General features: G+C 36.1%; 1 long non-coding RNA gene across 1 annotated transcript; it reads left to right on the plus strand.

The window, feature by feature from the left end:
* The first annotated feature begins 1461 nt into the window (after positions 1–1461).
* On the plus strand, positions 1462–2343 carry LOC118762037. Its single transcript, XR_004997823.1, has 2 exons — positions 1462–1639; positions 1797–2343. It is a non-coding gene; the product is annotated as an uncharacterized LOC118762037 (long non-coding RNA).
* Positions 2344–8045: the final 5702 nt, after the last annotated feature.

The raw sequence follows: 8045 nt of genomic DNA on the forward strand, positions 1-8045 counted from the left end.
TCTCTTCCATCTCTTTGCAGCTCTGTTTGGCGTTTTGTTCATGGATCGACAGGAGGCTGCATTCGCGTCTTACCGCATGTTCCACGCCACTGGTTGCGCCATAGCGTTCGGTTACAGCTACTTCTTGTGTGTGGTGACCAAAGTCTACATCCTCGCTGGCGCAATGGGCGTCTCACTGCTGGCGTACGGCGTCATTGAATTACGGCTGAGGTTACAGCAGCAAGACACCAAAGACATTGTTGCTCTGTAGAGCAGAGCAGAGCAGATCCGAGTAGGAACTGGCACAAATGGACACACAGACAGACTGACAGGCAAATAGAAAGACTGGAAGGACAGACGGACAGACAGACTGACAAAAAGACTGATCAACTAAAAGACCAGAAATGATATGGACAGACAGATAAACTTTACTTTCACTTTCCATTGTAACCCATCGTAGTACTGCCAAATTTCCACCGCTACTACACACTCCTCCCCACCGCCAATCACCATGACCATACATACCATCTGCACCATCAACAACAGTGATAACACCACTGGCAATAACAACGGCACCAGAACCAGCGACAGTGGCACCAATACCAGGGCAGTCACCTTACCACAAATCACCTTTCGGGCCATTATCGCTCGTGTCATCCGCCATTTTATTATCAATGTATGTATATAATTGTATTCGTGCTTGTGTCTATATTTATGTGTGTGCGTGTGTGCATGTGCGTGCATGTATATATATATATACATACATATTAGGGCGGCGAACTGGCAGAATCGTTAGCACGTCGGGCGAAATGCTTAGCGGTATTTCATCTGCCGCTACGTTCTGAGTTCAAATTCCGCCGAGGTCGACTTTGCCTTTCATCCTTTCAGGGTCGATAAATAAAGTACCAGTTACGCACTGGGATCGATGTAATCGACTTAATCCCTTTGTCTGTCCTTGTTTGTCCCCTCTATGTTTAGCCCCTTGTGGGTAGTAAAGAAATATATATATATATATATATACATACATACATATATGAATAAGAACATAGTCAACTTTTCAATTGTGATACGTGCGGCATCCGAACGACTATTTATTTGTTTTGTGTGTGTGTGTGTATGTAGATTTTTGTATGAATACATATGTGTGTGCGTATGTATGTATCTGTATGTATATATATGTGTATATATATATATATATGTGTATATATATATATATATATATATATATATATATATATACATACATACATATATGAATAAGGACATAGTCAACTTTTCAATTGTGATACGTGCGGCATCCGAACGACTATTTATTTGTTTTGTGTGTGTGTGTGTATGTAGATTTTTGTATGAATACATATGTGTGTGCGTATGTATGTATCTGTATGTATATATATGTGTATATATATATATATATATATATATATATATATATATTATATATATATATATATACATACATACATACATACATACATATATATATATATATATATATATATGTATGTATGTATACATACACATATGAATTGTATTCGGTATACCAGTAATGTTTGCGTTGATGTAATATTATTTGTTCAACTTTACGATTGGTATCGTCATCATCATCACCACCATCATCATCATCATCATCATCACCACCATCATCATCATCATCATCGTTGTCGTCATCGTCATCATTATAACTATAACCATGATCATTGTCATCAACATTGTCATCGTTGCTGTCGTAATCGCACCATCCTCCTCAGCATCACGATCATCCTCATCATCATCATCTCCGTCGTCATTATCATTGTCACCACTACCACGAACAGCATCATCATCATCATCATCATCATCACCGTTATCGTCCTCATAATCCTCATCATTTACATCTGTTTATCATCCATTGTTACATGGACGGGGGGAGAATGTTTTTTTTTTCCTTCCTCTTCTGTATCCGACCTCTTCACCACTTCTCACGTCTTCCTCAGTCTTCCTCCAACACAAGCTCCCTCTGTACAGGGTTGCATGGCAACTTCTTCACTCGAACTCCCTTCCCGTCATCCTCCGTGTGCATCACGTGATCATATCAGTGCAATCTCTGTTGCACATTTACAGCGGATTCTTTTTGTTTTTTGTTTTTTGTTTTTTTTTTACATCTGTTTTTTTTTCTTCTCTCCTCAAATCTGCGCTGTCGTTTAATGCACGCCAGTATTTACGCAACCCCGCGGAGCATGCTTAGCTCAACTCTAATTCAAGCCTTCGCCCCGCACATCCTCTGCACAATTAATGCCAAATGCGTCCGACTGTGAAACCGTAACATGCATGGAAACATAGAAAACACCAAAAAAGAAAAGAACAAAAGAAAAAGAAAAAGAAGAAACGAAAAACAAAAATCAAGTGTAAGAAAAACTGCAAAATAGAAACGAAGAAAACCCAACAATCACTCTTATAGTAAATGGCGTTGTGTATTTATATATTTCATGTCACACCAAAGGAAATAACCTCAGTATGTTATTGATACATCGATTATCTCCCTTCGTTATGTGACACTCAGTAGAACCACACATATATATATATATACACATACATACATACATAATACATACATACATATACATACATATATATATATATATATATATATATATATAATATATATGTATAATATATATGTATATATATATATAATGTATATATATATATCTATATATATATATAGAGAGGAGAGAGAGAGAGAGAGAGTGACAGACAGAGGTGTACTTGCATAGCAAGTGACCTGATTTGAGATCGTGTGCTGGAACGAAACCAATTGCAGCGTGGAAGGTGTTTATAAGCCGTTTAAGAAACACACAAAAACCGTTAGATTCACTTCAACATTTAAATTTAATTTGCCAAACTATTTTCGTCCCCTTCAGACCGTGACCTGTTCACTGACAAACTTATGTGCAGCACGGGGTTTTGTCAGTGAAGAGGTCGCGGTCTCAAAACGACGGAAATATTTTGGCAAAAGGCGACGAGCTGGCAGAAGCGTTAGCACGTCGGGCGAAATGCTTAGCAGAATTTCGTCTGCCGTTACGTTCTGAGTTCAAATTCCGCCGAGGTCAGCTTTGCCCTTCATCCTTTCGGGGTCGATATAATCGAATTAATCCGTTTGTCCCCTCTATGTTTAGCCCCTTGTGGGCAATGCAGAAATAAGGAAATATTTTGGCAAATTAAATTTAAATGTTGAAGTGAATCTAACGGTTTTTGTGTGTTTTTAAATGGCCTATAAACACCTTCTACGCTGTAATTGTATATATATATATATATAAATATAAAAGGAAACGAAGAAAATGCTGACAAAATAATTTAAGTAATTTTCACCTAATTAAATTACTTAAATTATTTTGTCAGCATTTTCTTCGTTTACTTTTTTATATATCACAACTCGTGTTCCACATCTTTTTTAATATATATATATATATATATATATATATGTATGTATGTATGTATGTATAATGTGTGTGTGTGTATGTATAAAATAATTTAAACCTGCATGTAGAAATTAAATGCAAATGAGGGAATCTTTTAAACAAAACGGAATTGTCCTTTGAGTTTGTAGTAAGTGAAGAATTACCGAATAATTAGCTGCGAAACCTCTTCTTGCTCAGCATTGTCGTGTAACCATTTTCCTTGTTCTCCTTAGCGAAATTTCCAGTTTTGTGCACTTGTAAAAAAAACAAAAAAACACAAAAAACAAATATCGAACTATAAAAGGAATTTTGTTTGTGTTTTTTTTTCTGTTTATTTTTTTGTTTTGGTTTTTTTTTTACGACTCTTCAATGCAAAGTCTGTTACTGTAAATAACTTGTATTTAAAAAAAAAAGGAAAAAAACCCCAAATAAACGTAGTTTTCTATATTTTAACTTTCTTTTATTATCATTGTGTGTGTGTGTGTGTGTGTGTATGTGTGTGGTCAGACAAATAGTGAGAGCGAGAGAGAGAGAAAGAGAGAGAGAGAGAGAAGATATGAAGCAGGATTGCATAGTGAGATTTTAAGCATTCAATATTGATGATGATGATGATGATGATTATAACAATGATGACGACGCCGATAATTATGATGATGAAGATGGGTATGATTTTGATGATAATGATGACAATGGTGGTAATGGTTGTTGATAGGGATGCTGCTGCTGATGATGATGATGACGACGACGATGATGATGGTGATGATGAGTATGTGGATAACGATGATGATGCGTATGATGATGGTGATGATGATGATGATGTGATGATGATGATGATGATGATGATGATGATGATGATGATGATGATGATGATGATGACGACGACCTCAACGATGATGGTGACGATAGTGATGATGATGATGATGATAATGAAAACGATGATGACTACGGTGATGGCGATGATGCTGCTGATGATGTTTGTGACGATTGAAGATGGTGATGATGATAATCTGTATATTTGCGATAAATGATAGCGGTTATTGCTATTTCTGGTAACAGTGGTGGTGTTGAAGGTGGTAGTCATGGACATGGAGTGGTGGTGGTATATATTTGTTGGTCGGTGGTCAACTGAACCGATGCGATGTCTTTACCAAGAACGGCTTGTCCAAAGAATTCTCCGAAGTAGCAAAGAATATGCCATTGTGACTGTGATTACGAATTGTTTGATTCTTGCCGTTGGTTAATACCTTTTTTGTTAAATATCATTCCATTCGTCCCTTCATTATACACCCGGTTGTGTTTTACCTCACATTTACACTCTACACACAATGAATATGCATATATATATATATATATATAGATATATATATATATATATTATATATATATATTATATATATATATATAATATTATATATATATATAGATATATAATATATATATATAGATATATATATATATATATATATTACATTAGAGATAAAACCACCAAATCAAACAATGAAAAACATAAGCCAATACATAAAATTAATTAATTTATATTATTTTAAATATATATCAAAAGTATTAAAAGTTTAATAAAAGATATTGAGTAAAACACTACGATCGTTTCATGGCTGTCCAATTCGTAATAATTCTAGTTATGGTTACAGTCAATCTTCAGGTAATTGAAATATTTATCTTAGCGAGGTTTAACAATATATATATATATATATATATAGGGATGCATAGATATAAAAGTAAAATATGTAATTGTGAATACACTCACGCATGTACATACATAAATAAATATATATACACACACATGAAGTATTCAATGTTTCTATTGAAGCTACAGAACAAAACATTGGGAACTTGCGAATAAAAGAAGCCGTCTAATTAACAAGACCAACCCACGTAGCTGATTGGCTATTACAGCAACGGTATATTGTGCACGCAAATCAGTCTTTTATATACACAAACTATAGAACAGGGAAGTCAAGTCACAATAAGACCCCTCCTGGGAAGTCTGCTACAGAGACATTGAGTATGCTTTGACAAGCTTATGGTGATGAGGCAATGGGTCGCAATGTTTTGAGTAATACAGGCGCTTCAAAAGCGGAAGAACGTTCCTGAAAGTTTTTCCGTGTTTAGCATGTATGTACATATGTGCACAGGTAGATATCTGTATGCGTGCGTGTGTGTGTGTGTGTGTGTGTGTGTGTGTGTGTGTGGTGTGTGTGAGTTCGTATCTAATGACAGAAGAAAAACCAAACCATGGCATCTGAAGACATTCCAAGAATCTACAAATTCTGAAACGTGACAAGAAAGAAAGAATGAAAGAAGCAGGAAGTTAAGAGAAGAAGAAATTAAACGCCAAAATAGCGAACCACAAACACAAATACCCTCCCCCCCCCACACAAAAAAGACTAACAATACAAACTGTTCGCCGAAGAAAAACAGCACAAATGCGGTTAATGAGTGCAACCGATTATTTTTCAAAATTTATTGTTCATGTTTATGTTGTTGTTTTTTTGTTATTATTGTTGGCAATTGATTTTTGTTTTAATGTTTTTTTAATAAACAATAATTATAAAAGATGATGATGATGATGATGATGATGAAGAAGAGGATGAGAATGATGAGGATAATAATAAGGATGATAATGACAATCCTTTCTACTATAAGAACAAGGCCTGAAATTTTGGGGGAGGGGAGGGGAGGGCAGTCGATTAGATCGACTCGAGTATGCATCTGGTACTTAATTTATCGACCCCCCACCCATCCCCGAAAGAATGTGAGGCAAAGTCGACCTCAACGGAATTTGAACTCAGAACGTAAGACGGACTAAATACCGCTGAGCATTTACTCCAGCGTGCTAGCGATTCTGCCAGGCCGCCACCTAACAACAACAACAACAACAATACTACTACTACTACTACTAATAATAATAATAATAATAATATATTTCTTTATTACCCACAAGGGGCTAAATATAGAGGGGACAAACAAGGACAGACAAAGGGATTAAGTCGATCATATCGACCCCAGTGCGAAACTGGTACTTTATTTATCGACCCCGAAAGGATGAAAGGCAAAATCGACCTCGGCGGAATTTGAACTCAGAACGTAACGGCAGATGAAATACTGCTAAGTATTTCGCCCGGCGCGCTAACGTTTCTGCCAGCTCGCCGCCTAAGCTAATAAACCGGTTATTATTCTAAAAGATCAGACAAAAAGGACGTGTTTATTAATATATTATATAACGGTGTTTATTAATTGACATGAGTATTCCTTGCGATCACAATATAGCGGCGAAAGAATTTGACAAGATCAGTAAATATAACGACTTGCTAATAGAAATTGAAAAAATGTGGCGACTACAGTACCAGTGATTGTAGGATCTCTAGGAATGGTAAAAAAAAAGGTACTGAAACCTATTTGAAAATGATACCAGGCTTACCATCCCAACAGGAAGTGCAAAAAATCGTGTTAACTGGAACGGCTCATGTACTGAGAAGAGCATTATCGCTGTGAAAACACCATCCATTTATGAATATATTAATTTATTTAAATACATATTTTACCTGTGAATTTGCGTGTGTAATCTGGAAATGCATACAATGAGTTTCTCTGTCCTAGGTGTACGGAAAAACACTCGGCAAGAAACGGAAGAAAATTTGAAGAAAGAAGGAATAATAATAATAATATAATAATAATAATAATAATAATAATAATAATAATAATAATATAATTGTATAATTGTCTAAGACTATTTGTTTGAGGAGTGAAAGGAGAACGCTTGCCGAGTATTTGATAAATAGTAACGAAGATCTGCTGCAAGATACCGGGACCCATATTATTATTGATAATTTTAAATGCTGTAGGTAGAACGATGGTGGTAAAGATAATCTCTGTGGTTATGGAGGGACACAGGTTTATATGTTTATGTACATACAAGGAAAGGAAAAAGGTCAATAAATACTGGCCATTACATTTTTAATCAACCAAATATGAACCATTTTGTTGCACAATGCATCTCCGTCTTTGCTGTAACTTGAAAATACCCTCTTCCCAGAATTGAGGCGATTGTTTCAATCATGTGCTGGAGCACCGCCTTCGGTCGAGCAAGTCGACTCCAGGACTTATTCTTTGTAAGCCTAGTACCTATTCTATTGGTCTCTTTTGCTGAACCACTAAGTGATGGGGACGTAAACACACCAACATCGGTTGTCAAGCGATGGTGAGGGGACAAACACAGACACACAAACATTTACACATACATACATACACATACACACACACACACACGCACACACACATACACACACACATATATATATATATATATATATATATATATACACATATATACAACGGGCTTCTTCCAGTTTCCGCCTACCTAATCCACTCACAAGGCTTTGGTCGGCCTGAGGCTATAGTAGAAAACACTTGCCCACGCAGTGGGACTGAACCCGGAACCATGTGGTTGATAAGCAAGCTACTTACCACACAGTCACCCCTACACCTCTGTATGTACACAAACATATATCCCTGAGACAACTCATCAGTGGCTGAGAAACTCAAGACTGAAAGCAAAGACTACAGGTTTCATATTAGTGGTACAAGACCAAAGCTTGCTTACCAAAA

This window comes from Octopus sinensis, unplaced genomic scaffold, assembly GCF_006345805.1.
Source record: "Octopus sinensis unplaced genomic scaffold, ASM634580v1 Contig19677, whole genome shotgun sequence".
NCBI lineage: Eukaryota > Metazoa > Mollusca > Cephalopoda > Octopoda > Octopodidae > Octopus > Octopus sinensis.